Source organism: Myxocyprinus asiaticus, chromosome 13 (genome assembly GCF_019703515.2).
Source record: "Myxocyprinus asiaticus isolate MX2 ecotype Aquarium Trade chromosome 13, UBuf_Myxa_2, whole genome shotgun sequence".
In the NCBI taxonomy this organism is placed as follows: Eukaryota; Metazoa; Chordata; class Actinopteri; order Cypriniformes; family Catostomidae; genus Myxocyprinus; species Myxocyprinus asiaticus.
Genome location: NC_059356.1, coordinates 50,403,590 through 50,413,589, shown reverse-complemented (window position 1 = coordinate 50,413,589; position 10,000 = coordinate 50,403,590). Strand labels below are relative to the sequence as shown.

At 40.2% G+C, this 10,000-nt stretch overlaps 1 pseudogene; it reads right to left on the bottom strand.

Moving 5' to 3' along the window:
• Positions 1–3,781, bottom strand: part of LOC127451024 (trichohyalin-like) — a 30,878-nt pseudogene extending 27,097 nt beyond the window's left edge.
• Between the last annotated feature and the right edge of the window lie 6,219 nt (positions 3,782–10,000).

Genomic DNA, 10,000 nt, shown 5'->3' with positions numbered 1-10,000 from the left:
GTTAATCAAGGCTACACATTTTTAAGACCCAAGATGGTGCCAGTTAGCTGTTTTTGAGTGTGTTTGTATGAGACACACTGTGATACATTGAAGTGATACATAATCATTACAAAAGTAGCCCGGGTGATGTTGTGCTACTTCTTAATCCTTGGATGTGCGGTTGTAACGCAGATTTCACACCACCAGATGGCGCCGTTGACCAATCAGCACAGATGTGCACGTTACTATGTTTTGTTAATATGTGCAGGTACACACTGAACATCCTTTGCATTATATATATATATATATATATATATATATATGTCTTGATAATCTTCTGCATGCTTGAATTCATATTTCAATTATATCGCATAATGTTTGGAATATTTAGAAATGTTTTCCCTAAAACAAGGTTTTATGTCATAATTTAAATGCTTTTATCTCAGCAACAGTTTGTGGTAGAAACATAAACATTACATTATTAAAAAGCTGAGACTTTTTTTTTGTTTTTTTTACTTAGTCAATAAAATTTGATTCTGTGTCAGTGTGACTCAAAATGATGGAGCTGGTCACGTATATTCTTATTTTTTGTGAAATGTGTGTGTGTGTCTCTGTTGTCATTAAATTATTTATTTATATTACAGCTGGTCAAGATTACCTGCATCATTTAAAGCCTGAAGGGAGACCTGAGCTCCTCTGTGACGCACGTTATCTGCCTGTGAGATTACACATTATTATCAGGTACTGTGACTGATGAAATCAAACATGAATTCATAATGTACAGATTAATGAACATAAACAGTGACTGAAATGTTGTTTAGTTGCACAGACAGTATGATGAACAGGTATGTGTACTTATAAGTCTCAATCAGTGTATATTTACCATGGTCTGTTGTTCTTCTGTTTTTCGCAGAGGTTCAAAACCTGCAAGAGAAAGAAAATCCAAACCATATTCTTTTTTATTTATATTATTGCATGAATTTGTCCAACAACCAGAAACATGTTAAACAAAAATATACACTGGTCAGCCAACAGCCCCAACCCGCATCTCAGAATAGCATTCAGAGATGATATTCTTCTCAGCACAATTGTACAGAGTGGTTATCTGAGTTACCGTAGACTTTGTCAGTTTGAACCAGTCTGGCCATTCTCTGTTGACCTCTCTCATCAACAAGGTGTTTCCGTCCACAGAACTTTTTTGTTTTTGGCACCATTCTGAGTAAATTATAGAGACTGTTTTGTGTGAAAATCCCAGGAGATCACCAACAATCATGCCACGGTCCAAATCACTGAGATCACATTTTCCCCATTCTGATGGTTGATGTGAACATTAATTGAAGCTCCTGACCCGTATCTGCATGATTTTATGCACTGCACTGCTGCCACACGATTGGCTGATTAGATAATTGCATGGATGATTGTTTGTTTCAGACGGGCTGGTTTGAGTAACAACTTTACTCCAAACCAACACCCAAACTTAACCGATAGTGTTTTGAAATCTAAATGAGACGTGAAAGCATTTTGTTTATTCTGAAGCAACTGCCTGTTTATGAGGTGCTTCTTTAATATCATGTTTCAATCTTTCATTGACTGGATTTGATCCATGATCGTGCGGACTCAGAGTGGGGCTCTGAAATCAAAGGCTACGTCTACATTAATCCGGATACATTTGAAAACAGCGTTTTCATTTCAAAACACTCTCGTCCCTGTACTACGTAAGACACTTCGACATGCGTCATTTCCATCAGCCGTTTATTTACTTTCCGCCTCTTTGAAACATCACGGCAATGTACGGTCTGAAACGCACCTGTCCTTGTGTTCCACCGCTGAACAACAACTGCGAGTAAACATCCCGTCTCATTTGAAGAAATGTAAGCTGAAGTATGTACAAACTGACATTAATCTTTAACAACGCAATCAAACTGGAGAGTAGCCAAAACAACTGCGATACAACGTCATCCACCATCTTGTTTTGGACTGAATGGGTCACATGACTGCATCACATGACTAAAAATGCGTCATCATTTTCGATAGCATCCGTTTTCACAGTCCACACTACAACGCAAAAACAGCATTTTCAAATTTATCCACTTTAGAGTGTGTTTTCAAAAAGCTCCATTTTCGTGGACAAAATCGCTGTCTCGGTGTGGATGGAAGGCCAAAACGGAGAGAAAAAGATGCATTTTCAAACTAAACATATTAGTGTGGACAAAGCCTAAGTCCAACATGCTATCAGGTGACCTACAGCGCAAGATCATCACACTGGAAGAAGTGGGTATACTGTATGTAATACAAGCGTTAAAATGTATGCTTTTTCAAATGATGCATTCTAGTAACAGTGGATATTGTAATAGAGTCTGAGTAATAAACAACTGTTTATAAAGTCATAATCAGTCATTGTACTCATGATTTATGTGAAAGTGAATAAAACACAGAGTTGTTGTAGCACCTCTAGTGTTCATTTCACTTGGAAACTGCAGAGAAATGTACCTGGAGACACGTATAACAAGTTTTGCAAAAATGTATATATAGTACCATTTCGACTATGAGACATATATTGCATTGATGATGTCTTGGAAATTGTAAGGTACCTTGAAAATGGTGTCTATGTTCTTCAAAGTGTTCCATTCTATGAGTAACCACAAATGATGCTTTAAATAATAATCAGTATTTTGAAATTTAAGACTGTGAAGGGAATTCAAATGCATGTCCCATATCTGTAAGTGTTTTAAATATTTTATCTTTTCCCCTAGTCTTCACTTCTAATCACTTTTGCCATCCTTCAGTGTGGAAATATTTATACAGAAGGGACACTTATTATTAATAATAAAAAGAGTTAAAGAACAAATGTCACAGATATTAACTATAAAGTAAACAGTCTCTTAGCACCTAAAATAGAGATAAATTCCCATCATTTTCAGAACCATCAGGTTTAGGAACACAGAGCAGGGGCGGAGTTACGGGGTGGCCCATTCACCACCCTACTCACAGCCGAACCCATCCGTCCCTGGTGTCACTATATCCACTCTCCGTTTTTTTATCCACACTCCTCTGTTAATGATTAGGCCTTACAGTTTGGTTTCTATGATCAGTTTAAGCAGAGAATAAATAATAAGTAAATCCCTTCAATAACAGTAGAGTTTCAGCATTTTGTTCTTGAACCCCTTAAAAATCGGTTAAAACAACCTGGAGTAAATCTGCTTTGGAACCATATGTATTGTAAAACAAAACTGAAATTATAATGTAATTAAAATAAGTACCCTTAAACTCAGAATGTGTAACCTCAACTGTTTTTCTTTCACTCATTTCACTCTATGCAATAACTAAACAAACAGAAATAAATCATAGGCACTTTTTATTTGTATATAACAGAAAATCACAGCGCTTTACTACTATAGATATAAAAGAAATGTAGATATGTATTATGGTTGATTATGATAAACTCTTTATTATAATTGTGGCTATAATATCAAGAGCCTCTCATATACTAAGTCTATGCATTAAGCAACAGTAAACTGACAAATGTTCACAGAATAACATTATAATTGAGTTTTAAGATATCATATCATAGAAATACTCACTGTAATGCTTCAGATGGAAAAACAGCTGAAACTCTTCAGTTTGCTTTCACTTTTTGAACAAACACATATTTATTTTGTCATTAGCTCCACCCACCACAGCATAATTTACTGCCCACCCTGATGTACCCTGCAAACAAAGAGCTCAGAATGGAAATTTACAGCCTTACTAAACCACAAAGAGATAAACAATACAACAAAAGAACAGTCATTTCTGTGATTATTGTGTATAATGAACTGCACATATAGTATGATGGGGGGACCAGTATCCTCCAAACCCTTTCAAACAGAAAGTGAAAGTATCTGAAGGGACATGTGCAGACGATTGCTTTCTTTTTCCTGTAAGTCACATGAATTACCTCATGCGAACCGTAAATGTTTATAGGACTTATTTATTTTAATTTCTGCAGAACATTAACATGCTGGTCTGAGAGAGATGCACTGGACAGATCTGAATGAATCGACCATCACTACGTCCATCTTGTAGTTACTGCACATGAACCACTTAGAAGCTCTTAGGAATTTATTTCCCCATCTTATATTTAGGTTGATTATGTTGACAGTAATCAGTTCTCCAACGTCTGTAAACCATGCCCTCTTTACAGTGTCAGCATCAGGATGAATTATTTACAGAGGAATGTTAAATGTCAGAAAGGGCACACATTGGTCACTTTAACCTTATTATGTAATGCTGATAAAATGAGTTGTTTATTGTCACCATCTGAAGAAGAAAAAACAACTACCTTATATGCAAAATGTTGCAAACTTTCAAAATAAAACAGCATTTGCTCCTTTCTACCATGCTGGAAAATCCAAAATATAGCAAATGATCATTAAGAAGATGTAATAAACATCTATACAAATCAGAACACAATGCATGTCGTTCAACTTGGATTTCATTGATCCTTTAGATAAATTTAATTCTGTTCACTAACCTATTGCAGGCTTGATGATGCTCAAACATGATGCTACTTTTTATGTAGTCTCTAATCTGGAAAGGGGTTTTCATACTTTTTGATACCCAGGACTTCCACCTAGGATCTTTGCAAATTGAAAAATTGATGACATTTTAAGTGTGATATTACAAAGACAATTTAAGTAACTAAATAAAATAAACTAATTAAGCAAAAAAAAAAAAAAAAAAGATAAATAAATAAAAAAATAAACAAATAAATGAACAATTAAAGGTTAGTTCACCCAAAAATGAAAATTATCCCATAATTTGCTCACCCACATGCCATCCTAGGTGTATATGACTTTCTTTTTTCAGCCAAACACAATCAGAGTTATATTAAAAATATCCTGGCTCTTCCAAGTTTTATAATGGTAGTGAATGGTTCCTTAGATTTTGAAGCCCAAAAAAGCGCATCCATCCATCAAAAAAGTAATCCATACCGCTCCAGGGGGTTAATAAAGGCCTTCTGAAGCAAAGCGATGCGTTTTTGTAAGAAACATATCCATATTTATAACTTTATAAACTATAATCACTGGCTTCCTCTATGCTTCCGTGTTCGTCACTTACATTTACATTTATGCATTTGGCAGACGCTTTTATCCAAAGCGACTTACAGTGCACTTATTACAGGGACAATCCCCCCAGAGCAACCTGGAGTTAAGTGTCTTACTCAAGGACACAATGGTGGTGTCTGTGGGGATTGAACCAGTTTACCAGTTATGTGCTTTAGCCCACTACACCACCACCACTCACTTCTCACTGGAGCTTACGCTACTCCTACGTCATATGTCAGTGTGAGGTTTTAAAGGGTTATCAAGACCAGCTGAACAACTTACGAGCTGCCAACAAATGTTTGACTCACTAAATTAACTCGCTGCCAGCTCCCCATGCTAAACCGGTAAGCTTTGCTCTTCCTGATAAGTTTGATGGTTCTGCTGAAAAATGCCGGGGTGTTTTTTTATGACAATGCAAATTCTATTTCTCCAATCAAACTGAACTATCTAATCAAGACGCCAAGAAATGTGCCTTTATGATGTCACTGCTTACCGTTAAAGCACTCGATTGGGCCGCCACTGTTTGGGACAAAGATCCTCAAATCCAGGTCTCGTTTGACTACTTCATTCAGCAAATCCACGAAGTCTTCGAGTATCCAGCGGGTGATCAAGATATCTCTGTTCAGCTGCTTCATCTACGCCAAGGTCTTCAATCCGCTGCGGATTATACAGTTCTGTTCAGGACGCTAGCGGGTCAGAGTGGGTGGAACGATGTTGTTCTGAAGACTGTTTTCCACAAAGGGCTTAACCAAAAACTCAGGGCGGAACTGACATGCAAGGGTGAGGGTACTACTCTTTCTGAATTCTTAACTATGCGATCAAGATTGATAACCTGCTTTGTAATGCTCCACGACCCCAGTCTCACTTCTCTCCAGAAACACCAACTATTTGTCAAGGCAGAGAAATGTGAGTTGCATACCTCTCATACCACATTCCTAGGCTACAATATCAGCCACCAAGTTGTAGAAATGGATGTCTCTAAGATAACTGCGGTTACCGAATGGCCTCGACCTTCCACACTCAAGGAACTGCAGCGGTTCCTGGGCTTTGTAAACTTCAACTGCTGTTTCATCAGAAACTACAGTATCATTGCAGCACCACTCACATCTTTCCTCAAGGGTAAGCCAAACAATTTGCCATGCAACGATGCCACGTACCAAGCCTTCGTCTCCCTCAAGTCAAGCTTCATGACTTCTCCTATACTGAAACATCCTGACCCCAATCTTCCCTTCGTCGTAGAAGTAGACGCTTCAGATTGCGAGATTGGAGCATTCCTGTCACAACGTCACGGTACCCCAGGCAAGTTTTACCCATGTGCCTTTTTCTCCAGAAAGTTAACCTCTGCAGAATGAAACTATGATGTGGGAAACAAGGAATTACTTTCTATGAAGGCAGCACTCGAAGAATGGCGTCACTGGTTAGAGGGGGCAGTCCACCCGTTTCAAGTTATCATGGATCACAAGATCTTGAATATATCAGGGCAGCCAAGAGATTGAACCCATGTCAAGCCCGATGGTCATTGTTTTTCACCAGGTTCAATTTTACAGTCACTTACTGCCCTGGCAGCAAGAACAGCAAGGCAGATGCACTTTGTATCGTACAAAGTACATCTGCACAATACAGTATAGCCCACTCCTGTATTCCCTGTACACACATGACTGTGTGGCAACACATAGCTCCAATACCATCATTAAGTTTGCTGATGATACGACAGTGGTAAGTCTGATCACTGACAATGATGAAACAGCCTACAGAGAGGAGGTGCACACTCCGACACGCTTGTGTCAGGAGCACAACCTCTCCCTCAACGTCAGTAAGACAAAGGAGCTTCAGGAGAAGAGAAAGAGAACACAGCCCCATCACCATCAATGGAGCACCAGTGGAGAGAGTCAGCAGCTTCAAGTTCCTGGGTGTCCACATCACTGAGGAACTCACATGGTCCGTCCACACTGAGGCCGTCATGAAGAAGGCTCATCAGCGCCTCTTCCTCCTGAGATGGCTGAGGAAGTTTGGAATGAACCGCCACATCCTCACACGGTTCTACACCTGCACTGTGGAGAGCATCCTGACTGGCTGCATCTCCGCCTGGTACGGCAATAGCACTACCCACAACCGCAAAGCCCTGCAAAGGGTGGTGCAAACTGCCAGACACATCATCGGAGGTGAGCTTCCCTTCCTCCAGGACATATACACCAGGCGGTGTGTGAAAAAAGCTCGGAGGATCATCAGAGACTCCAACCACCCGAGCTATGGGCTGCTCTCACTGCTACCATCAGGCAGGCGGTATCGCAGCATCAGGACCCGCACCAGCCGACTTCATGACAGCTTCTTCCCCCAAGCAATCAGACTTTTGAACTCTTGATCTCTCACGATCAATATACATCAGCACTGCACTTTATTAATCTTTTTATCTCACATTGGACTGTCATAAATTATATTCTCTTAACAACACACTGGCAACTGACTATACAGTAAAATACAACCTACTGTACATTTTATATTTACTATATATACTATTTTTTTTATTGTATAATGTGTATTCTATATTGTTTGTATTGTATAATGTACATTGTATGTTATTATTTGTATATTGTGTTGTGTGTAATTATGTGCTTATTCGATTTTAAATTGTGTTGTGTAAATTTGATTTTTATTGTAAATTGGTATATGTCTCATCACTGTCACGACTGCTATATTGCTTGGAACTGCACCCAAGAATTTCACACACTATTGCACTTGTGTATATGGTTGTGTGACAATAAAAGTGATTTGATTTGACTTTCATGCAGACATGATCCACCCTACGTCCAACCTCACCCTGGAACCATCCTGCCACCATCTGTCTTCATTGCACCGATAAGTTGAGATTTCATGGAGGAAATACAACGAGCGCAACAGCATGACCTGTCACCACCTAACTGCCCCCAACCAAGCACTACATAGCCCAAGCTCTGCGTCAGAGAACTATCCAATAGGTCCACACTTCCTTGAGCACAGGACACCCTGGCATCCAAAGAATGATTACCCTGGTACATAATTCCTTCTGGTGGCCATCTTTGGTTCATGATGTTACTGACTATGTGAAGTCTTGTCAGGTGTGTGCCCAATCCAAGACCCCCAGGGAACTGCCCATGGGGTTGCTCCAACCACTACCAATACCTCAAAGACCATGGTCCAACCTGTCCATCGACTTCATCACAGACCCGCCAAACTCCAACGGATACACTACCATTCTGGTAATAATTGATTGATTTTCAAAATCATGTAGACTTGTCCCTCTCAAGGGTTTACCCACTGCCATGGAAACTGCTAATGCTTTGTTCCACCAATTATTTAGAGTCTATGGATTACCAGAAGACATTGTGTCCGATCGAGGTTCACGTCCCGAGTTTGGCAGGCGTTCTGCAAGCAACTGGACATCAATGTGAGTCTCACCTCTGGCTATCACCCTCAAGCCAACGGACAGGTGGAATGTTTAAACCAGGAGATTGGCAGATATCTTCGGAGCTATTGTAGCCATGAACAGGAGAAGTGGACTGACTTCCTGCCCTGGGCTGAATATGCACAAAAATTTCCTCACTCATACCTCTATGGGACTAACCCCCTTACAATGCGTGCTGGGCTACAAACCCCTGATGTTCCCTTGGTCAGGAGAACCTTCTACGGTGCCAGCGGTGGACGATTGGTTTAGGCGAAGCGAGAGGGTGTGGGACAGCACACATGTCCAGCTACAGCGAGCGGTCTGAGCACAACGCTTCCAGGCTGACCAACGGAGGCGCCCCCATCCCAACTATCAGCCGGGACAGAGGGTTTGGTTGTCCACAAGGGATCTCAAGTTGCAGCTACACTGCAGGAAACTTGTCCAAGGTATGTGGGTCCTTTAAGAATTATCCGTCAAATAAACCCAGTTACTTACCGTTTAGAGCTTCCTGCTAACTACCGCATCTCTCCTTCCTTCCATGTGTCCTTGCTGAAACCCGTCCACCCGGCGTCTGGCTCTGGAAACATGGATTCCGAGCCTCCGCCTCCACTGGAGGTAGATGGAGCCCCAGCGTATATGGTCAGAGATCATGGACTCAAGACAACGAGGGAGCCAGATGCAATACTTGGTGGACTGGGAAGGCTACGGACCAGAGGAGAGATCATGGGTAGCCACCAAAGACATATTGGACCCATCCCTGATCCAAGAATTTCATCAAGCCCATCCTAATCATCCAGCACCATGACCAAGGGGACGTCCCAGCAGAAGAACACCAGGAGCTGTTCGGGGGTTCTGTAACATCCAAGGTTGTTACCCCTCTTACCAACCACCAGAGGGAGCCCTCTCCTGAATACTGATCATCTCCCATTTCTACTCTGCTCATTTCCTGTTTTCACCATGTATAAATAGCCATTTACTTCCATTGTTTCAATGCAAAGTATTGCCAGTTTTACCCTGCCTTACCAAGCGTTTTTTCCATTGCCTTTACTGTTTGTTCTCATGTTGTGACCATTGCCTGTTTTAATGGATTTACTGCTTTTTGGATAACCCTTTGTTTTGTTTGCCTGATTGGACTGACTGTTTGGTATATTGGATTTAACTGCCTGCTTACTGACTACATCTGTCTGCCTTTGAATTGTTTGCTTGTGTTCTCTAATAAACTTCCTGCACATGGATCCTAACACTGTCTCCATGGCCAGTTCATTACAGTATAGGACCTCCATGAATGAAGATTCCTCTGTAAATCTATTTATTTCTACCTTAATTGAAGGAAAAATAAATTATTCTAATAGTGTAATATGTAGTTTTCTTATTCTTTATTAGAATATTGTTACAATATTATTTATGGACCCTTTCTGTCAGAATGTTTGAATGTAGCCCTACTTTAGATTTTTTTTTTTTTTTGTTGTAAATACACATCTGCTGCCCATTTTAAAATGAATAGCCTACATTA